The 24,237-nt window shown below is 37.2% G+C and overlaps 1 long non-coding RNA gene and 1 pseudogene across 3 annotated transcripts; both read right to left on the reverse strand.

The window, feature by feature from the left end:
• Window positions 1-457: 457 nt before the first annotated feature.
• On the reverse strand, window positions 458-21,948 carry LOC112674637 (uncharacterized). Of its 3 annotated transcripts, none has more exons than XR_003145449.2 (4): window positions 21,631-21,909; window positions 3,651-3,731; window positions 2,577-2,747; window positions 458-576 (listed from the first exon to the last, which is right to left on the reverse strand). It is a non-coding gene; the product is annotated as an uncharacterized LOC112674637 (long non-coding RNA). The 3 variants fall into 3 exon arrangements; XR_007408645.1 differs by lacking the exon at window positions 458-576 and adding an exon at window positions 21,916-21,948 and having other exon boundaries at window positions 2,374-2,747; window positions 21,631-21,759; XR_003145448.2 differs by lacking the exon at window positions 458-576 and having other exon boundaries at window positions 2,374-2,747.
• LOC112674636 (acyl-CoA-binding protein-like) lies at window positions 18,003-18,266 on the reverse strand (annotated as a pseudogene).
• Window positions 21,949-24,237: the final 2,289 nt, after the last annotated feature.

Here is a 24,237-nt window from a genome sequence, read left to right on the forward strand (position 1 = left end):
AAGTATAATTGATACACAATATTGTATTTGTTTCATATATATATATATTTAAACTAATGACAAAAATATGATTACAACTGATTCTTCTGTATCAGGTGACACTCATAATGTGTACTCTTTCTTCTTTTTTCTCCCTTCCAACAGGTATTAATTAACTACTTTAGATTTGTTTAAATTCTTTGATGTTAAGACTTCCTTTTTTATATTGTGTATTTTCTTTCCCAAGAAATATTTTTGACAGATTAATTGTATAACGTAGCTGTGTTAAAAACTACTGATAAAAATTTAATGCTAGTTTTAATGGGTGCATTACACATCACCAATTTTTAAATATCACATCACCTCTTGAGATTTTATAATTTTTACTTATTCTTTTCATCAGTTGTGGTATTTTTTTCAGATATCAAGTACTTCTTTTCCCCAAAAAGAGTCAGTGGAGCTTTACACTTTCTAATTCCTTCTCATTTTAATAAGAGTTTGGCTAGGTTAAGGTTTTTTTCACCATAAATCTTTTCTTTGCAAAACTCAGTAGACCAGTCTTAAATAATGTGATTCTTGGGCCATCTGCTTCAGAATCTATGGAGATAAGGTCCAGGAATATGCATTTTAAACAAGCTTTTAAAGTAATTTCACATTTTCAGAACTATTTGCATAGAAATCACTCTTGTCACTACTAAAATTTAGTGTATAAAAAGAAAGTGTAATTTTAACACCAACTATTTTTCCTCTTGCATATTATTTGTCGTTTCTGCCTATACAACTTTTTATTATCCTTGAAAACCATGAATTTCAAAGATATTTGTGGCTGTGGGCTATACTACATTGATTTTGCCTGATTGGCCCTTTCAAAATAGAAACAAATATTTCTTTGGCTTAGCATATTTTTCTATTCCTTCTTGATTATTACTTTCTTCCCCTTCTTCCTCCTTTATATGCATATTGGGTCTTTTCCATTTAGTGAACACGTCTTTTTTTAAATACTTTTTATTTGAAATCATTATAGATTCAGGGTGTATTGCAAAAGTAGTACCGAGAAATGTCCTGTGTGCTTCATCCATATGCCCCTGATGTTATTCCTTACATAATTTTATTACAGTATCAAACCACGAATTTGGTACAGCGTGTCTGTGTAGGTCTGTGTCATTCTGTCACATGCATAGATTTGTGTGATACCCACCACCATCAAGGTACAGAACCGCTCTATCTACACAAAGATCTCTCTCTCTTTATAGTCATGCCCCTGACTCCTTACCATCCCTTGCCCCTGGCAACCACTAACCTATTCTCAACTGATACCATTTTGTAATTTGAGAATGTTATATAAGTGGAATCAACTAGTATGTGACTTTTGGAGACTGGCTTATTTTACTCATTGTAATGCCCTTGAGATCCATCTGTGTTGTTGGGGGTACTAACAGCTGATTCCCTTTAATTGCTAAGTAGTATTCACGAGTATGGATGTACCACAATTTAGCAAGGCTCTTGGTTTTATTATAGTCAAATACATTCTCTGTCCTTTTAGTTCTCAAAGAATTTCTCAAGTTGACTTTGCAAACTACCCACTCACCCACCCACACCCTTTTTCTTTTAAAGGAGTCAATTTACTGTTCATTGTTTCTGTCTGCTTTCTAAATTTGATACACACATTTTTGCCCTTATGAAGTTAATGATTCAGATTTTTCCTTGAAAAGATTTAGTGATTCTCAAATCTTTGTAATATAATTGTAATTAATATTCATATATTGTTGAGAATATAAATGATATTTTAAAAAGTGTTTTTATGTTTCATACAGTCGAGTAGCTTAAAAGCATAGGTCTGGACTCCAGCCGCTCTGTACAAATCCAGACTGCCTTGTTCAAGCTGGAGCACCTTTGATGAGAGCTGGCTGTGAACATATTTACAGCTCGGTGGATTAACAAGGCTGAAGTTCATTAGACAAAAGACAGATGGCTAGTCAGTGAGGTGAGTAAATATAAACACCAGGTGGGCAAGTGATCACCAGCTAGGTTATTTAGGACTCTGCTGCTTTTCTTTTGTTATCTGAAGGTTTGGTAAGGCATCCCTCAATCTGTACCATGTGGAATTACCTGCAACTATCATCCACTACTGGAATGATTATATTTGAAATACCCAGGATTATGCAGTGTGAATGGGTTTTTGAGAAGATGAGTACTGTGTATTATCATGAGAAAACATTACATTGGGAAGGAATGATACACACTTGACCTAGGATGAGTGATGCAGCACCAGAATAATTTTCCCCCAATTTGTTTTATTGTGGTAAAATATACATAATGTAAAATTTAGGATCTTAGCTACTTTCAAGTGTACAGGTCTGTGGTATTAAGTACATTCATATTGTTGTACAACCATCACCAGCATCCATCTGCAGAATTCTTTTCATCTTGCAAAATTGAAACTATATCCTTTAAAGAATAACTCCTCAGTTCTCTTTCCCTCCAGCCTCTGGCAACCATCGCTGTTTTCTGGCTGTATGAGTTTAACTACTCTACGTAACCCATATAAGTGGAATCATACAATACTTGTCTTTTTGTAACTGGTTTATTTCACTTACTGTAATATCCTTAAGGTTCATACATGTTGTAGCATGTGCCAAAATTTCCTTCCTCTTCAAGGCTGAGTAATATTCCATTGCAGGTATATACCGTATTTTATTTACGCATTTGTCTACTGATGGACATTCGGGTTGCCAAAAGAAAGATGGAAGAGGTTGGCCAGAATAACACTGCCAAAAAAAAAAAAAAGAGACATGGAAAAGGAGAACATTAATAGGGTCGAATATTGATGGAAATCAACTGAGATGAAAATGGAGGAAAGGTTGTCAGACTCTGCACAAATTTCAAATGAATTGTAAGAGTGGAAACCATGGATTAAGGGAACTGTAGAAATTGAGGAAGGACATGTGAAGTGTCAGTATCTTTGCAAAAGTCTGTGTGTGATGAAATCAATGAGGATAACATTGCATTTTAAGATAGTGTCAAGAAACCATCTTAAGTTGGCTGGTGGAGATTTGGGCATGTTTGTAGGAATAGGTTATATTAAGAATAGAAAAAAGTAGTAAAGAAAAAGATATTAGAGCTGATAATATATAATATAGATGAAAATGAATTTACAGAGTTTTCCTGGCAAATGTTAAATTATGCATTAAATAATACTATTTTCTTTTTACTAGTTTTCTTCTTACAAGGTAAATCCACCAAAGTGTCCTGCTGGTTTGTGATGGAAACTCAGTTACAAATTTGCTAAGGTTAGAATAAGGACAAAATAAAAATTCCTTGATACAATTTTGTTACTAGAGAACACCATTTTGTAGAAGAATTCAGTCATCTAACCTTCTCTGTAATCCTGATAAGTCTCTTGGAAAAATATCTATTGTCTAAAAGTGAAATTTGATTTTCATTCAGTTCGCATTCCTGCATATTAAATATATGTTTAAATAGTAGTTTATTTTTTGTAAATATAATTGATGCTTTTTAAAAAAATATTCTATATTACAGGAAGCTTTATGCAGAGCATTAAAAAATGGGCAGTTTAAAAATAAATTATCTTTAGTGTTGAAATAGAACATACTAATTTGCCATATACAAAAGGAAATTCTCCTTCATAATTATATCTTGCTCATACTTACAGTTTGTTGTGCTTTTAATTATACAGCAACTGGTGATGATGATGCAGCTCTCAATGGCTAGGGAACATCAGTCCAGGTGCCCTAGGAAATGCCCACATTTGGGATGACTCTTTTATCTGGTTCAGATCTATTTTATTACAATGGAGATTTCTTTTCCAAAGAAATTCCAGCCCACTGAGAGATAAAGACTTTACAAAGGGTTTCAGTTGCCCTTTATCTCCAAAATGCAACATCATGTCCTACTCAGACATTTCAGGCACGGCTTCTGCCTCCTGTATGAAGTCACCAGTTATCTAAGTAGTCTGTCACCAGTTATCTAAGTAGTAGTCTGTCACCAGTTATCTAAGTAGTCTGTCACCAGTTATCTAAGTAGTAGTCACCAATTATCTAAGTAGTCTGGATTCTTATCTCATCAGTGGCTTAGTTAACTCTATCTTTTGGGGGCAGATTACAAAGAACGTCTACTTCGTACAGCTGCGTTTCTAACAGTAAGACTGGGTGACTCTTCTAAAATGGGGAAGTTCTGACCTGTCTCATTACTTTTCTTAGGACATAAAATGTGGCCCAATGGTGATATCTAATCATGATTATCTTACTTCATTTGGGGTACTCATTAGGACTTTAAGGAGCACAATGCAAGCCTTGGAATGCAAGTGATCATAATGTCTAAACTAAGGAGGGATTTTCACAGGGAAGTTGCCAAATTATCATAATTTCCTTTCTTGTAATGTGTATGGCATGCCTTTCATGAAGACACTCAGGGGTAGCTTCCTTAAGTAAAGCTATCTACTGGTTGGATCAATGGATCAATACCATTGATCATACCAGTTGATACCATGTATAGAAGGACGGATTGTATATGGTGCTTTGGATAATCTTAGAACATAAAGAGATCTGTCTGAGAGGTCATTATAATACTGGGATTAAAAATTGCCCATAAAAATCCACTAGGTGAATAATTTATGGAAGGACAAACAAAAGTGAAATGTAATATTAAAATTATATTTTTTAGCTTATTACATGATATGCATGTAACTAGTGAATAAGACTTGGGATCTATGGCATGAAGGAGATGTCTAAACTATTTGAACAACCTTAAAAACTTCCTGTCTACCCATGACATATACCCCAGTGTCTGTGTAAAGCTCAGAGTCTGCCCTTAACAGCTTATTATCCATCACATTTAACTAGCTTTATCTGCCGAACTTTTTCAGATTAACCTCTGTGTCAAGCCATTATACCCAGTTCTGAAAGCTCAACTAGGATGGACACCTCTGCAGCTAGTCCTATAAGGAACTCTCAGCTTCTGCTGAGACAGGAGAAAGGAGAAATGGACAGGAGAAATGGGAAAGCTAGTTTGCTACCCAGAAAGAGGATGATGTGCTCAGTTTGCAGATGGAAAAGTTTAGATGTTTTGTAGGACACTGGAGGTATTGGTAGCAGAGTTGGAGTAGGTTTAGGAAATCAGTTGGGGAGTCATTAGTATAAAATGACAATTGGCCTAGGAGGCAGGATCAGGAGGCCAAAGAAAAGTAAGTGGAGAGGTACTGGGTCGGAAGACAGTCTTGCAGCAAGAAGAGGAAGAGGAGTTAGTGAAAGATTTAGAAGCCAGATGGAGAGGCAGGAAGAGCCTATCCCTGTGCTACCAGCATGAGCTCTCACGATCATCTATAGCTTCAAGTTTAGATTTTTGATGTGCTCTCAAAGTGAAATCATATCCTTATATTTTGTTTGTATTAAAATTTTAATTTAGTAATGGTACACATTTAAAACATACCAGAATGGGACGCCTGGGTGGCTCAGTGGTTGAGCACCTGCCTTTGGCCCGGGGCGTGATCCTGGAGTCCCGGGATCGAGTCCCACTTTGGGCTCCCTGCATGGAGCCTGCTTCTCCCTCTGCCTGTGTCTCTGCCTCTCTCTCTCTCTCTCTCTCTCTGTCTCTTATGAATAAATAAATAAAATCTTTAAAAGAAATAAAAAAAAGACATACCAAAATGTTTGGATTCTTTAAAAAAAATGGAAGTGGCTTGGATTTCCCCCAAATAATGATAATCTCTGGAGGAAAAGCAGGAGACCGTTCTAGGAACAGATAATCAAAAATATCAGAAATGTCAGAAGTTAAAGAAAGGCCAGAGAGAATAAGCACTGAGAAAAGATCCTGGTATTCACTGAGACCACTGGAGTTCTTTGAGGAGAGATCTGAGTATTGTGGTAAAGTGAGGTCAGGGACGTGGTACATGGTAAGAAAATGCTGCTGGTCCCAAGCATCCTGCAGAGGAGAATGTGGCAATTAGAACCACACACGGGGCATGTGCTGCTTGTTTTCTATGTGTTGTGTGTGTGAGGCCACTTTCTCTTAGTTTCTTTCCTTTCCCTCTTATTTCCTACCTCTTTCACTACCTCCTATTCTCTAGGGAAATGGAATCCTGGCTAAAAGGCAAGCCTGTCCTCTAATTGTCAGGGTACCCAAACAGACACCACAGTTTCTTAGTGACACTTATGGTCCCGGAAGGCAGAAGTAGACTTTGTTCAAAGTATATCATGTTATGACTGAGTCAACTTATGTGTAAAAGAGCTCTTCAGAAAACAGGAGTCGAGGTCCACAGCTTAGAGAAATAGGAACGGAGAGCAGAAAGCTTTGGGCAATTCACCTTGGAGCGGGCAAGTGGGAGCTTGTCTGGAGAAGTCCCTAGGCAACTACAAATACCTACTGCATACGTTTACACTTTCTCAGCTTGCTTCTTCAAGGGCAGGCAGGGAGCATTTAAAGAGTCTGAACCAGCAGGCACCTAATAAAGCATTATTACGTCTCCACCACTATCACTGACCGTTCCCAGCCAGTACTCACAGAGCACCTAAAGCAGAAAGAGCTACTGAACCAAACTCAAGGACTGATTGATTCTGTGGTGCCCACAGGAGCCATTGTTTATGACATTTCTATCCAGCTCCAAGGAAGCATTGACTTGTATGTTTAGTTCTACAACCCATCCATTGAAAGACATTTCCCAAGGGTAGTGGGGGTGAGGAACCTCCTCCAACTCTCTCAGGTTTTCCTCTCTCCTGCTTTTGTGCTCAGGCATCTGTGTAATCCTTATAGGGCTTACACAAAAAGCAGGCAGAGCCAAAGTGTCCATTTTTGAGGTCAACAGAATATAGTAGTGCTCTCAGGCTTGATTTGGAGCCATTCTTGCCTTCCTGATATATATATATTTTTTTTATTAGTTGCCTGTTGTGGCCTCTGAGCCAGGGCAGTGAGCTTTGGGGGTGTATTTGTATTTGCACAATAGATAGCATTTTTTACCTCTGCTTTAAATAAGGGTGATTATCTTACCACCTATCATATATCCATCTGTCTATTCATTATTCAATTCCAATTTATTCATTCATTCATGCATTCACACATTTATTAAACACATTTATTTTATTTTTAAAAAAATATTTTATATTTTTAAAGATTTTATTTATTTATTCATGAGAGACACACACAGAGAGAGGCAGAGACACAGGCAGAGGGAAAAGCAGGCCCCATGCAGGGAGCCCGATGTGGGACTCAATCCCAGGACCCCAGGATCAGGCCCTAGGCTGAAGGCAGCGCTAAACCGTTGGGCCACCAGGGCTGCCCCATTAAACACACTTTAAATGCCATGCCCATCCCAAGGACCACGAAGGGACTAAAAATGTTGCTTACCAACAGGAGGCAAGACCTGAAGAAACGTGGAATCAACTCTTACTAGAATTTGGAGCAGGAAAAGAACCTATGTGACTGCAGGCAAGAAGAAGTGGATTCTAATAAATTTCCTACTAAACAGCTAGTCTAAATGAATATGCTTTCTTTAGATGGTAAGGATTGGACCAGAAATCAAGAGTTCTGGATTTCAAGTCAAATTTTGAACTCCTTGGAGGAAAAATTTGCATATATGCAGAGTCATGGTGGTAATTAGAGTATTAGGCCCCATTTTGAAACACTGTAATCGGGTCTGATTCTAAATTTCATTTCCTGAAGGATTTGCTCGTATCATTTCAAGAGGCTTTAGTCCTTTTAATTGCAAACCCATTTAAAGCCTGAATACTGGATACTGTTCTCCGCCTGGCTGCTGTTGAATAACATGAAGGAATTTCCACAGTTGTGTACATTGGACACTAGAGGGCAGTGTTTTACTTTTTTAAAGATTTACTGTCCAGCTGTACAAAATGCTGAGCTGTAGCTGGAGGGCTTTGTGGGCGTGGAAAAGCTTCAGATATTTGCAGTGAAACCCACCCCTGACTGATCTTCAAAGAGCAGAAGAAATGATTCCATGTGACTCACCGATCCTTAGGCAGAGAATTTGACTAAGCTGTTTGTCTTAATGGTTGAGAAGCTTTCAGGATACTTAGATTTAAACATGTCACTTACAGAGCCCCTCATGAAGATTTGCTTTTTTTTCCCCTTTTTCCCCCTTTTTTGAGAGAGAGAAAGAGCAAGGAGGAGGAGCAGAGGAAGAGAGAGCATCTTAAGCAGGCTCCATGCCCAACATGGGGCTTGAACTCATGATCCTGAGATCATGACCTAGGCCTAAATCAAGAGTTCGACACTTAACTGACCCAGCCTCCCAGATGCCCCAAATTTGCTTTTAAGTACTTTTTCTTTTCTTTTTTTCTTTTTTTTTGCACTTTTCTCTGGCCTATGTTATCACCTTCTGGGGTAGAGGCACTTCGAACATGCTGCACACACAAATGTGTATATATCACAAAATCTTTTGGCAACAATAGGTCCCATTTCCCTTTCACCAGGACTTGCCTATGGACCCCTACTCCAGCCTTCTCTGTCCATCTTAGTGTGTTTGCCTACTTTCTGTTTACCCTTTCTTCTTTCTTTCTCTTTCCTCTTTCTTTCTTTCTTTCTTTCTTTCTTTCTTTCTTTCTTTCTTTCTTTCTTTCTTTCTTTCTTTCAAGATTTTATTTATTATTCATGAGAGACAGAGAGAGAGAGAGAGGCAGAGACACAAGCAGAGGGAGAAGCAGGCTCCATGCAGGGAGCCCGACGTGGGACTTGATCCCAGGCCCTGGGCTGAAGGCGGCGCTAAACCGCTAAGTCACTCGGGCTGCCCATTTATTTCTGTAGTTTCTCATTTATTTCTGTAGCTTCTCATTTAGTATATTTTCATGGATGTTTGTGTATGTTATCTCTGCAATTAGAATGCAAACTCCCCGGGGTGCTTTGGTAGCTCAGTCGGTTAATCATCTGCCTTTGGCTCAGATCCCAGGGTCCTGGGATGGAGCCCTACGTCTGCCTCTGCTCAGCAGGGAGCCTGCTTCTCTCCCTCTCCCTCTGCCTGTTGCTCTCCCTGCTTGTGTTTTCTCTCTGTCAAATAAATAAAAATAAAATCTTAAAAGAATGTAAACTGACAACAGGAGATGTGTTTTACATTTCTCTTTCATACCCTCCGGTGCTCACGATAGGACATGGAAGAGATGTTCAATGGAACCTTTCTGAATTAAATGAAGTGAGAGGTAATACCAGCAGGACAAGCATGGATTTAGTGGTAAATTGCCTGAAGGGCATCTTTGGTAAAAATTTTATATCTGCGTATGTAAAACCCTGATTTCCATTCCTAGAACCTATTCTTGCCACTCTATATCACTATTCCAATTTTCCTGTTTTGTGTCTTGTTTTATCAGGACCCAAATGAGGGCACTAATAGGGAAACCAGTCCTGAAACATACCTGCATGATTTCCTGTAAATTACTAGATACACTGTCCTCTTGTCTACTTCCATTGCCCTTACAAATAGCCAGTCCTAATAATGGTAATTTCTTGGCTAAAATTTCTGGAAAGTTCACAAGGGAGATATTTCAGGTGACATTGTTTCTAGAAACCTAAAGCTTTCAGAGGAAACCCATGAGAAGGAAAATGGATATATTTTTCTCTTTCCTGAATCTCTTAACCTCTTACTATTGTCATTAAACACCTCATTTAACTTGATACTGTACTTTGATATTCTAATACAGCCCCTTTGATGGAATTATGGAGGGATATGTTGGATGGTTTGTGGGGAGAATGGAAGGGAAAGCAGAGACTAGTTAAATGATTGCTATTGAATTTTCCCATGTAAGATCTGAGAGCCTAACCAAGGAGAGAGGGAAGAATGGAGGTATATTAAGAGAGCAAAACTGTCAGGATCTAGTGATCAATTGGAGGGAAAAGAGTAGGATCATTTCCAGGGAAAAGGAGGGAAGAGAGTAGGATCATTTCTAGAATCTTGAATGGTTTAAGGTGTCATTATGAGTACAGGAAACAGAAGAGGAACAACAGATTCAGGGCCAAGTGGAAGAGTCTGGGTTTATCATGAGCTGTCTGTAAGACATCCAAGTCATATTGAGAGGATCTAAGAGATCAGAATGTGGAGTATGGAGAGAGATCTGGGGCAGAGATTTGGAGCTGGGACCCATGTAAGCTTGATGATAGAAGCTCTAAGTGGGTTTGAGATGGCTCACATTAAATGACTGATAATGAAATTGGGGAAAAATATTTATAGGGTAAGAAGAGGAAGACGAGCCAGAAAAGCAAACTGTCCAGGACTGTGGTTATGGACGCCAAAGGAGAATATAGATTGAAGAAGAAGGCATGGCCGAAAGAGCTTAGCAGTAGGTCTGAAAGGAAAGGTAAGACTGGGAATTATGCAACTAGAAGGTCAGGTTCCAAAGAGCCTTAGAACATGGTTTATTCATATATGTGCTATTATATATTCCAATTTATATATTCATCTTCCAAAGAGCCTTAGAATAAACATGCTTTGGGATTCCCCACAGAGCCAGGTACAGTGTTAAGCATGTGGGACGTACACAATGGATGTTCTACTTGTTGAGCTGAGTTTTGCAAGAGTGACCATAAAACACCTTACTTATTCTTAAATAAGGAGGGGAAGAAGGATATGCTCCCCAGAATGGGGGAATACTTTTCAAACTTCAGAGAATCCGGATCCTCACTCCTTCTGATTCAGACTTCTACAAACCCCCATAATTCCTTCTCTCAGTTGATAATCATTTCATGTAGTTAGAGATGATATGGAGGGGGAGGTTTTGAACTGTGACTATTACCGACATGGGGAAAGATGAGATGGGAACCACAAGGACATGGCTATATAAAGGGTTAATTGTATATATGTTTTAATCATGTCAATTTTTGCGTGTATGCCTTAGGTCTTTTATATAAATTAGTGTGTTAGTGGCAAATAAATATGTGGTACTCACTTTCAAAATAGTTTGGTGTTTCTTATGTGCCCCATTGTACCATAATTCAACACATAGATCTTTGCTAAGAGAGATGGAAAATAGCATGCATCCATGGTTGGATTCATTAAATACATATTGAGCACTAATGAAGTACCAATTAGACATTGTGATTCATTTAAAAAAAATAAGCCAGTCTCATAAATAAATAAGAGACTACTTGGCTTGCCTGGAAGACTTGTTCCCTCCTTTTATAAGGCTGACTTCTCAACCCTAGTAGATGAAATGTCGTTTTCCCAGAGAGGCCTTTCCTGACTACTTAAATGAACCCCCTCCTTATTATTCTATTTCATTGCATCCTGCTCACAGTTTCTAATTGTGTACACACACCTATTTCTTTACTTGATTGGTGTCTATCATGAACTCTTTGAAAGCTAGCATCAAATCGGTTTTGCAACATGTTCAGAAGGTAGGGGAGTACCTACTGAGAAGTAAGAGGCATTTAATAAATATTTGTGGAGTAGATGTATATGTTTCTTGTTCTATATGTAAAAACAGAGTGTTTTGTAAATATGTTCAATTCTACTCTTAATATTATTTTTGTTAAATAAATATCATGATGCCATATCCATTAGCAGCTAGACCCCTAGTGACAACCAAATCATTTGTCAAAACTGATTAATAAAAAAAAAGTGATTCATTAATGAGATATTGGATTTAGTAAGGTTAGATTTAGTAGGTAAGATTTTCAGGTAAAATGTTTGAATATTTGAATTATTTTTTTTTAAGATTTTTATCTATTTATTTGAGAGAAAGAGAGAGAGCCAGAGAAAGTATGGTGAGAGGAGGAAGTGAGAGCAGGGGGTGGGAGGAGGGAGAAGCAGCATCCCTGTTGAGCCTGATGGGTGGGCCCCAGGATCATCAGGATCATGACCGGAGCCAAAGGCAGACACTTAACCAACTGAGCCATCCAGGAGCCTAAAATATTTGAATTTGAAGGTATAATGTGCCAACAAAATTAAGCTTTATGAAGGGCTGATATTTCTCAGTTTCCAACAGATGTTTACAGCTGGGTGGCTGGTATCTTTTCTGACTGGGCTGGTGTCAGAAGGCTGATTGTTCAGTTTTTATTTGTATCACTATAAATACTACTACAATAAACATCACTATAGAAATACCACTACGATGATGCTATCTTTTGTCAACTACATTAAAAATAGGATTTCTGGTTCAAAAGCATGTGAAGTTTTACCTTTAATAGATAACTTCTTATTTCTTCCTAAAATGTTCGTGGTAATTTAAACTCTCAGTTTTGATGTGAATAGTATCTATTTCTCTGCATCCTTGCCAGCACTGGGGTTACTTTTTTTTTAATTATTGCTAATCTGAAGGTCATATGCTTTTTTGCTTATATTGATATATGTGCTATTATATATTCCAATTATGAGCAATACTCTTATTACCAATAGAAAGTCTACTTTATCATCGTATTAAAGCCTTTTAACATAGTGTTGAGTTGACTTGTTATTGCCTCATTTATAATTTTGCATTCAAATTTAGAAGAGACCTTGATCTACACTTTTAAAAACTATTTTATCAGGATTTAAAAATTTGGATTATCATATCTTCATACAATAATTCAGAGGAACTCACTATCTCTGTTGCATGGAATAGTTTAATAAGCAGATTACCTGATTTTAAGATTTCAAAATACAATTTATTTTAATATAATTGTGTTAATGTACTAAAAAAATGTGAAGGGATATTACATTTTCTAGAATTGAAATTTTTTTCAAATTTCACTCTGCCCTGAAAACACATATAGGGCATAATTGAAAAGGGGTACGTTTATTTTTCCTCAGAAAGCGCTAAGCCTTAGACCATTTTCACAAAGCAATTTTGTAGGAAACATGAATGAGAACTACCCACATAAAGACAGTTCACACCACCATAATTTTCTTTACAGAAACAAAATCTTTAAAACGAATCAAGGAAATTAAAGGGAAAGTTTTAGGTGGTTTGAATACGAGGCTATATCCATGCATATTTCATAATAAGCACAGAGTTGCAGAGAGTAGTACCTCATTTGGGATAAGAGTAGAGAGTGGTTGTGGCTCCTAGTTAGATCCATTCTACCGAGCTTAAGAGTTATTTATTTATTCATTTATGAAATATCCACATCACCAACCATAAGAAATGACCTGCTCATTCTCTGAAATCATAGCATTTGTCAACATAAATGTGTGCTTTGAATCCTTTCCCCTAGTCATCCAGTTGGATTTCAATTCCATTTCTTCTACTTTCTGTTTAATTGAAAATTAATTACCTTACAGGCAAGTCCCAGGACTCCCATCCAGAATATGTTGCCTTGTTTATTTCTTTCTTTGCCTTGACCAATTAAAACTTCTGGAATCCACTGAGATTTTTATATGGTGAAGTTGACTATTTTGCATAATTCAGGAGCAAAGTCTATTCTGGTAACGACTATTTAACTGTAATTTCAAAACCATCTCCTGTAGAGTCACAATCATTCTGTAAGAGTACTACAGTTCTAATAACAAATGTTTGGATTGATAGTGTCGATCTCCTTAATACCATACAGCAAATAATTTTGTGAAGTAAAGACATTAATGTAGTCTAAAAAGCAATGTAAAGCCTGAACAATCAGCATAAGGGAAAGTGACCTATTCCATGTAGTCTACATAATTGCTCTGAAGCAGCAAATCCCAACAGAATGTGCATGGATACGCTTTTGAGAAAAATTTATGAACAAGGAATAAGGAAGGAGTTTGTGCATCTCAGCTTCTCAGAAAGAAAAGATCATGTATCCTCATGTATCTTACTTTGTTTAGACAAGTGATTAATTATGTAGAATTACAGAGACTAGCAGAGTTTTGAACACTATCCATGCCCCTATTTTTGAGTTTTTTGAAATTGGAAATACTGGAAATTAAGCTTTTAATCAGAGAGATATGTGAAAATATACTTGTTGTAGATCATGAGCACAAAATGAGAAACAAAAGAGGTGCAGATATGGGAGGCGTAAGAGGAATATGGAAGTGCTAGTGAGTTTCAGAGAAAAAATAGACATTTTATGTAGACACTGGTCTAAGCATAGAAAAAAATTCTGGAAGAATACATAAGAAACTTTTAATTGTAGTTGTTTTTATAAGAGAGGAAATCACCTTTCATATTAAAGCTTTCTATGCTGAATTGAAAAAGAAAAAAGAGAAGACATTTTAGGAGCAAGCTCAACATTCCAAAGGAAGAAAATTTGTAATTATTGAAACAAAAATTATTAGGTTCCAAAAAATTTTTGTCTCCCGAAGGGCATTAAAAATGCTGAGATACTTCTAAAAACTGTTTTTTCCCCTATTACTATTCAGTATATAATCTTATATTTAATTATTAAACATGTCTGTAGGTAAGTTTTCTGTTGTTGAGAGTGAACCAGGATATTACTGAGATCAACTAAATTTCTTAATTTTAACTTTAGCATGGAGGTAAAACATTCTGAGGGTTCATTTGTGTTGCAGAGAGGAACCCAGCTTTCATCATAATTATTATTTCTATGTTTATATTATTTATATCCTATTAACCAAATTGACAGCATTCTATATTAATGAGTAGCTTTTTCTGCACTTGACTGCCTAAGATGCTTTCACATTTCTATAGTTCTCTTATGATATTTATAAAACTGCATGCATATTCAGTAAGAAATTATATAAACTACATAAACCAACACCGTTAATTGCACACTGTTGAACTTAGCTTCTTTTGAAGGTTTTGTGTTTTGATCAGGACTGTGGAGGTGCTTAAAAAAAAAAGGATTTTAAAAAAAAACTACAAATAGGGAAAGATTGAGGCTTGCTAATATGGAACCCATTCTAGTTGCTTAAAAAAGAAAAGTATGTAGGAAGAGCCTATAATTTTCACTACTATCTTTGGGCTTGGAAGAATGCCCAGGTTGGTGACAAAGGGAACTTTGGGGGAAGACTCTAAATCTACCACACTGTAAGAGAGAAAATGGAAAATCAGATGGATAGCTTCATTAAAAACATAAGCCACGTAAAATCTTCGAGAGTTAAAGGAATAATAGCAGGATTTCTATTGATTTTTTCCAAATTGAAATATTACTATGATTTAACAATTTAAATTATTTTGACAAGAAGCAGAGATGCAGCTGTAACCCATTAACTACAGTCTAAGTCTTTATGAATTTGCTCTTGGGGCCGGGATTCATACACTCAACTGTGACCCAACCTTGAAACCTTATTGTCTTCTCTGATCTTTTAGTTTATTTTTCTTAAGATTTGATTTATTTATTCATGAGAGACACACAGAGAGAGGCAGAGACATCGGCAGAGGGAGAAGCAGGCTCCCTGAGGGGAGCAGAATGCGGGACTCTATCTCAGCACCCCGGATCACATGCTGGGTCGAAGGCAGATGCTCAACCACTGAGCCACCCAGGTGCCCTATCTTCTTTGATCTTAATCATTTTTTTGAATACAATTTCTCGTGCATCCGTCCCTTCTTTTTTCAGGTGGTATTTTATGATCTCTAGAACACTGCTTCTCATACTTTAATGTACACCTAAATTTCCTGAAGATTTTATTAAAATGCAGGCTCTGACCCCAAAGGCCTGAGAGTTTGCAATGTAACAAGTTCCCCATGAGGCCGATGCTGTGGGCCTGAAGCCTGTACTTTGACTAGGAAGGGACTCTAGAATGCTGCAGCATCTCCCCGAATGATTATCATTAGATTGATCTTTCTATAACACTATTTTACTGAAAGTCTTCCTTTGCTGGAAAACATTCAGGGATCTACCAAATCTAGTTTAAAGCCCAAATCAAGTCATTTACCACCTTCATGATTTTGAAATAACTAACTTTATTTTCCACCACTCCTTTAAAAGAAAATCTGAGTTTTAGTCAAACTAATCAAATATCCTCTCTCTGATGAAGTTCCAGTTCCACTCAAGAGGTGGACCCAGTAGGACTCCTGGCTCTTCCCCTCTCCATTTTCCAAATCCATCCCAGAAGAAGGGAGAGAAAAACAAACTTTAGGCAAGCCCTGAGTTGAGGGATGGGGGAGAAGTTGCTGTTTTGAACTCACACAGGATGGTAGTTCTGGCCTCTGCAGGAGGCCACTCAGCCTGGTTGTAGGAGGCTAAAATAGAAACTTTTCCCTTCATTTCCTTTGGGATTCGCAATGCCAGGCCCTGTGCCTGCAGTGACTGAAAGCTGCTCGGGTATCCCCAGCAGAACAAGGGGGAATGTAGGTACCTGGTGCTTGTGGGCAGCTGACTTCAGGCCCCTCCGTACTTTCCCTTCCCCAAGCCTTGGGGCTGGGAAAGGACAATCTTGCGTTTGTGGCCATGAGGAATTTAACTGTGCTTTTCTGGTATCCTCTTCATTAGGTTTAATTAGCAATGTTCTACTTGCTTTATAAAAAAAGTTTGGAAGTATTCTTTCCTTTTCTATGTTCTGGAATGCTTTAAGAATAATTAGAATCATCTGGTGTTTGGAGGTTTTGTAGAATTCTCTTGTGAAGCCATCTGGGCCTGTTGCCTTTTTAAGGGGGGTAGGATTTTAATAATTTTTCTTCTTTTTTTTTTTCCTATGGAAATTAGTCTACTTAAGCCACCTATTTTGAGTGGTATCAGTTTTGATCAATTAAACTTACTGGGAAATTACTATTTCATCTCTGTGTTATTTTCATAGAGTTGTATAAAATAGTGTTTTCTGTGTTTTAATTCATTCTTTTCCAGGGATTATTTATTATTGTGCATATTTATGCTTCTCCCTTTTTTCTCTGAATAAGTTACCAAATGATTTCTACCCTCCCAGGAACCAGCATTTTAATTTATTAATTCGAATATTTTTCTAATAATTAATTTCTGCTTTTTTTTTTTTTTTTTTTTTTTTACCATTTCCTTTCTTGTGCTTTACAATGTTTGTATGTTTGTTTTTTCACAGGATTTCAGGTTGGGATTTTAATTCATTTATTGTTATTCTTTCATTTTTATTGATGTTAAGGGCTTAAGGCTATGAATTTCTCTTTAATCACAGCTTTAATGATATCCCATACAGTCTGTTTTTATTAGCATTATTTTTAAAAGAAATTATGAAATTTAATTTAGCATTTTCCTTTTACTGAAGAGTTGTTCAGTAGAAAGTTTACATTTTCAGCTGGAAAAGACACTTTAGAAATTAACTTCTTGTTAATTTCTATTAATATTGTGCTCTGATCAGAGAATGCTATTTGAATTATTTCTATATTATGAAAATGAGGATTTCTATGTGATATAATATATGCTAAGTTTATGTGAATGTTCCATATGCCATTGAGAAGAAGGTGTGTAAATTATTATTGGTGGTAAAATTCAATATAGATTTGTAAGATCAACTTTATTCATGGCATGAGGAGTGTCTTATATCCTTCCTTGGTTTTCATCCACTTGATTTTCTTGATCTGGGAATGATATGTTAAAGTCTTATAATATTATTTTGTTTTTGACTGTTTCTCCTGACATTTCTGGGAGTTTCTGTTATATAAATGAGGTGGTTATATTCACAGTTATTTAAGAATATTATCTTTGTTATGAATTATGACCTTTATCATTTTAACATTATCTTTCCTTGTTTCATTTTATGCTTTTTGTGATGATTTATACCTTGTCCAATATCAAGATGTCAACCTTGCATTTATTTAAAGTAACTAATGCACTTTAAAAAAAGATTTTATTTATTTATTTGGGAGAGAGAGAGAGAACAAGAAAGAATGAGGGGCAGAGGGAGAGAGAAAAAGAGAAGCAGCCTTCCCAATGAGCAGGGAGCTTGATGTGGGGCTCGATTCCAGGACCCTGGATTCATGACCTGAGCCAAAGGCAGACCCCCAACTGAGCAAGCCACCCAAGTCTCCCTAAAGTAACAAATACACTTTCGATCTACAGATAAAAACTACTCAGTGAAGGTCACTAACCATTTCAGTTCCTACTCTGTTAGAGCCATATACTGTAGGGTCTTCAGGATTCTAGGTTAACAGGTTATTTTCATTATTTCAGGTCATCCACAGTATTAGGAAAACAAGACTTTATGGCAGGTTAGATGAAATGCACTGCTGGCAGCCAAATCCAGCCCCTTATATTCCATACTCTTTCTTTAGATCTTCTGCTTTGTTGATGTAAGCTTTCATGGCATCTTCGGTGGAAATCCCTTTCAGCTGATTTCAGGCCTCCCACTTGGCCTTGCCTTTGAGATCTGGCAGCCCAGGCTGCTCTGTGCTTGTGTCATCCACAGTTGCTTGTTCATAATGACTGTAGGTGAATGGCATCTCATTGTCTGCTGGCTTGGTCTTGAGGTGCTTAGAGTCCTCAGCAACTTTGTCAAACTCAGCCTCAGACATGCCCGCGGGGTTGCAAGGATTCCGGGGAACCCTGCACTTTTATTTTTTATATTTGCCGGATAAAACTTTGTCCATCTCTTTATTTTTGACATTCCTTGAACCCCTTAAGGATGTTGATAGTATATAGTAGAGTTGGGTTTTACCTTGTGAATCAGTCTGAAAATCTCTTTAATAAGTACTTTTTTAAAAGATGTTATTATTCATGACAGGCAGAGAGAGAGAAAGAGGCAGAGACACAGACAGAGGGAGAAGCAGGGTCCTCACAGGGAGACTGACATGGGACTTGATCCCTACACCCGAGATCACACCCTGAGCCAAAGGCAAATGCTCAACCGCTGAGCCACCCAGGCATCCCTTTAATAAGTAAATTCACCTCATTTACATATATTGACATGACTAATATGTTTGGTCACATCAGTAATCAACTCTGTTATTATTTTTTTATATTTACTGTATATATTGTCATAGTTGCTATGTTTCACCATGTGGTCTATTTCCTTGCCTTTTTTATTTTTATTTTTTTAGGGATCTGGGGTGGACAGACTATTTAACTTAGTTTAGGAAAATTTGTATTTTTTTCTAGTGATTACCTTTAGTACCTTAGTCCCTTTATTCCTTATTTAGGCTTCTACTATTTGATTTGTCAGCTTAAGATGACATCCTTTTATCACTTTTATCACTACACAGTATTCAGAAAATGCATTTCATTTTTTCCCTTTCTTTCCCTTTTTTCCCTCCCATTTACTTAACCATATTTTGAAATTCTGTCAAAATATTTAACGGGCACATGCTGTTCTTTCATTGTTTGCCCCACCTTTCTTCTAGTCTTTAATCTATAATTAAATATATATATTAAATATCTTCAGTGCTCACCAAAGGTCCCTTTGCTGAAGTTTCTGGCTGGCTGAAGCTCTCACTCTAGTAGATTCCTAAGGGAAGGCTTGTGAGGACTGTATTCTTTGGATTGTTGCATGTTTAAAGTTATTTTCTATTGCCTTGATTCCACATGCAAAGGCAAGAGATTTGAGAGGTTCACTGTGATTTCTGGTTTGAGAATGCCTGATTCTGTTGGGTGGAGAAGTATAATTTTATCCCTGTGGAGAAGCAGGTTGGTGTATCTTCTGGCTCTGATTCTCTTTGGTTTCTTTGTTTTCCTTGACTTAAACACTCTGCTGCCTTTACCACCTAACCTCCAAGGGATGCCCCCACCTACGGCCCTCCCTTTCCTTCAGGGGCCGTACTGTTTCCAGGACTGTTGCTTCTGCTCCGGTGCACTTTTCTGCTCTTCCTTTCAATTCTTCAGGAGCCAGTGCCCTGATACAACAGGTCTTATCTTTGTTCCTACCATTTTTCCAGTCCACGTGGAACTCTCTCCTTCTGAGAGTGATATTCTATCTTTGTGGAGTCTGTTGCTGCTGTACCCCACTATCTTCTTGCTTTTGATCTGGCCTGGGCCTTGAAGTGGTTCTCCAGATTTGGATGCTTATACCCTACTTACATGTAAATTGAGATTTGTCACAATCTCGGTCTCCCAGTTATGTGGCAGGCATGGGTTATGGATAGTTTTATTTGCTCCCTTTTTGGATATGCGTGGTTTGGGGGAAAGTGAACAGAGATTTGAATTTAGGCAGTCACCACCCTCCTATGGGAACTCAAAGGGCAACAGAGTCACTTTTTTATTTCAATAATTTGAGTTTAATTGTACTATAGGAACTTTGAGGGCACACTTAATACATTATCAGGCATATAGTAAGTCATAATTAAGTATCTGATGGAGGAATGTATTAATAGATACTATAATTCACTTTACTTTAGCAAAAGAGATTATGGAGGAACTACTCTAATATTTATGATGAAATAATCATGTCTAAATTGTATTAGTTGCTAACTCAGTGGCTTAATTGTTGCCAGTCTACCAGTGATATATTATGAAAATTAAATACAGAAATTGTTTCATGCATTTGGATACAATTCTCAGGGATGAAGTGAGGTGAGCACGTATCAGAAGAGATAACATGGTAAAAGTGATTTTTTTCCACTAATGATGCATGACGTTAGGTGAAACTTTTAGGTAAAGAAAACAATAAGCTATGCCTTGTGTTTTCTTTGATTAAAAAATTACATATATTAAGTTCTGTACTTCTAACTACTTGGAAGGATGTCATGTAAGAAAAAAAACAACTTAAAAAAATCCATGGAATCTCGCCAATGATTTTGATCAGGGAATGTTGGCAGACTGAACGAAGTATCTGAAAAAGTAAATGTTGCCAAATAATTTCAATGTTTATAGCAACTGGTTTCTTAAACTTAGTTGTGTAGCTCTGTGAGGACACAAAAATGAAGTAAATCAGAAAAGATAAATCAGTACCACTTTCAGGGGATGGTACTGACAATGGCTCCCATCTTTCTTAGAGCAGAAGTTTTTACAGTGATGAGCATGCTCCATATCTGGGCTATCCGATGATGGCTACTAGCCATGTGTGGTGAATGGACAGAGGAACTAAATTTTTAATTTGTCTATTTTAATTAATTCATGTAACTACTTGTGGTTCATGGCTACCATATTGGACACTGCAGGTATCCAGAAAGACATTCATGAGCTCGGGCTTGAAGTTATCTCATATGGGGGAGATAAAAAGACAGAAGAGAAATTCGGGTGGCACAAAGAAGTGAGGATTATCTGTCTGTTACCTACCTGTTTATCTGCCTATCCATCTATCTATCGGAGAAAGAGCAAGTGACTATTTCAGGAGGAAAGAAAGAGGAAATGCTCTTTTCTACTCTTGGGTGAGTCCAGGACTACTTATTATAGAGTTTTAGTCTTTTCATTTTCTGCCTCTGCTGCTTTGTATCAGACTATGACATCCACCTTTAGATTTAACTCTCTGAACCCTTGTGAAATCCATACATAGACTATCACTTGGTAAGTTGAATATTTTGAAAATGAATTAAGGAACACATATACACTCACATTAAACACACACTAAGTCCACCCCCATATTTGTCCTGCTGTTAAGCCAAGAGCTATGTAGAAATTTGCTAACCAGACCTATAGTTTCCTGGTTTGTTGGATGGCTTATGGCCTAGGTTTCTCGGATTTAGGACTCAGGTTGCCTGAGTTTCGATTCTGGATCTCCCATTTATTAGATGTGTGACTCTTGGAAACATACTTAACTTTTGCATTGGTTTTCCCATACAGTTGTTATGAAGGTCAAATGAACTCATAGTTGTAAAATACATAGAATAATGCTTTACACAGCTTATTGAACAAGTTAAATTAAAATTTCAGTAAAAATTAGATGCTACCAGTATTAATGACAGTTTCTCACTTAATTTTCTCATTCACCAGAGCTCGTTCAAGTACCTGTCAAATGACAGACATCAGGAACTCCATCGGGGGACTGACCAGGTTGGTACTGACTTAGTAGGTTTCATATCTGATAGGCTTCATGATCAGGGTCTCAAGATGGTAGCACAAGCTCATTGTTCTCTACTGCCAGGCAAGCAGAGAGTGGAAGAAGTGCTGAGACTTTTAGTGAGATAAATTTGAAATAACTGCAAATAGGAAAAACATATCTGATTTTGCCATGAAACACCTTCCAGTTTAGTAATTCTGAGACAGATCTATTTGCAAAATGTGAGTAGGTACCTAGGTTAGGCTGATAGAACACTCAACATTCTGTTGCTAAGGTTCTAAGCCTATTTGTGGTATTCTATTTTTAGAGTGTACAAGAATGAATCAGAGGCCTATGATTAATTATTAATGATGTGAAATAACATCGTCGGATGATAGAATGTAGAAAGTTTTAATAACTGCTGCTTTGAGGATTACTTTTAACAGATACACAAAAGAATTTTCGAAGTTGTATTTTACCCCCTTGGAACATTGCTTGTTTTGAAGTAATTTTCTCTTAAATGTCTATGGTATAATCCTATCTTGAAAAAGAAAAGACTGTGGCAATGAGAGGATCCAAAAAGATTAATTATAGCTCTCTATTTATTAGCATGCAAACTAAATTCCTAAAATGTATGACTGTCTAACAGCCTGTTAGATTAAGAGAAAGCTTTATCTTTCAGTGTGGTATCCCTTTTGGTGTCTATAGTAATTAGTAATATTGATCATTTATTCCTTCCAGGCTCTGTTATCAATGGGTCACATAGATGAGAAAACCCCGGGGCAGAAAAGTTAAGTACTCGGTCAAGGTCACACAGGTAGTAAGGATGGATTTGATCTTGAGCAAACTGATGCAAGAATCTGCACCTCTTGACACTAATTGCTTTCTAGTTCACATAAAGGACTTAACATATATCACTGAACAAGGACAGGCATGGGAAGATTATATCTTGTTTGGATTTCATCCTTCCATTTCCTACTATAACCATTCTTTTGTTTACCAGACACTGAACACACACTAAGCTAATGATGGATACACTTTATTGAGCATTTATTGGCTAATGGTTTATATGTATCATCTTATTTAACCCTTGTAGCTACCCCATGACATAGCTTAGAGACCTTAAATGGCAGCATATCATGGTGAGCATGGAGGCAAGAGTTGAATGCAGGTTCCCTGACTCCAGTACTAATACTCTTCAACACATTGCAGGCAGTGGGTTGTGCTTAGTGCTGTGGAATGTGGACATTGCATAAACCATAAACCCTTTCTTTGTTCAGAGAACTTGGAATGCAGTTTTGCTGGTTAAGATATGCATGCAAATAACTGATACCTATGGGGGAAGTTATGAAGGATACAGATACTCTCCTCTGAAGCTCATCAAACTCAGCAATCACTTTTGACAAAACAGGAAAGACTACATAGAAAAGGATATTTGAGTTGATTAAGGAAAGAAAGTGAAATTTGGAAAAGGAGCTATTTAGGAAATAAAGTTCAGATAGTGAAAACTAGCAGTAAGTATTTGCAGTGATTTTGAAACAAGAAAAACAGTTTTCTTATTAATAGACCTGTTTCCATTTTTAAAACATAGCACAAGGATTTTCTTTCCAAAGTTGATTTACACTTTCCTTCATTTATTTAATAAGTATATGTTGAGTATCTATTGGGTACAAGATATTGTTGATGCCAGCATTGAAGATAGAAAATGTTCTAAGAGACAGTATATTCCCTGGTCTCTTGGAGTTCATGGTCTAGTGGGAAAAGGCTGACAATTAAAAAAAAAAAAAAAAAAGCTAAGTGAGGTGTGCAGCCTGTGTAATGGTGATAGTGCTACCATCAAACTCCAAGCAGGGCAGGGGGATGGGGAGTCAGAGACAGAGGTAAGACAGCTTGCAACTTCAAATGGGGTGATGAGAGAAGGTCTCACCAAAGAGGTGCCATGTGATGGAAACCTGAGGGGGGGGGGTGAAAGAGCAAGTGTAAGGATGACATTTTATACATATAGCTGCAAGAACTTCATACGTGAGGGCATATGTCAGATGGCTTGCTTTTTACTCACTCTGCCTTGCTCCCCAGGATCTACCATCTATCCATCTCCACCTTTCTTTTTGCTGTGGAGGGAGAGGCTGTAAGGAGCTTATCACCAAGCAACTTTGCACTTTGCCTTACAGTTAGGTTTAGCTGCTGAGAGGCTGGCATGAGGTCAGAGAGAAGAGACAGTGAGGTCTGGATATTTATTCCCTCCATCTCCAAGTGGAGCTCTGGGTAACATGGAACATAAGGGAATCAGTATTAGCCCTGATTTAGGAGGTAAAAATATGAAGCAGTAAAAAATGCAATGGTCTGACCATGATATAACTGGGATGTTGTAATTAGGATAAGAATGGAAACTGCAAATATGTAGCCTTTTGCCTACTGAAGTTAGCCCATGGAAAGGCAGTATTTCTCTTTATAGACTCCTTGAAGCCCTGATGACATTTATTGACCCTATAACTGAAAGAATACAAGTGCACATGTGTGCTTAGAATTGCTTGCAGTTTCCAGGGATTAATGAATTCCTTGAAGTTCTACAGATT

The sequence above is a fragment of the Canis lupus genome, chromosome 36 (assembly GCF_003254725.2).
Source record: "Canis lupus dingo isolate Sandy chromosome 36, ASM325472v2, whole genome shotgun sequence".
In the NCBI taxonomy this organism is placed as follows: domain Eukaryota; kingdom Metazoa; phylum Chordata; class Mammalia; order Carnivora; family Canidae; genus Canis; species Canis lupus.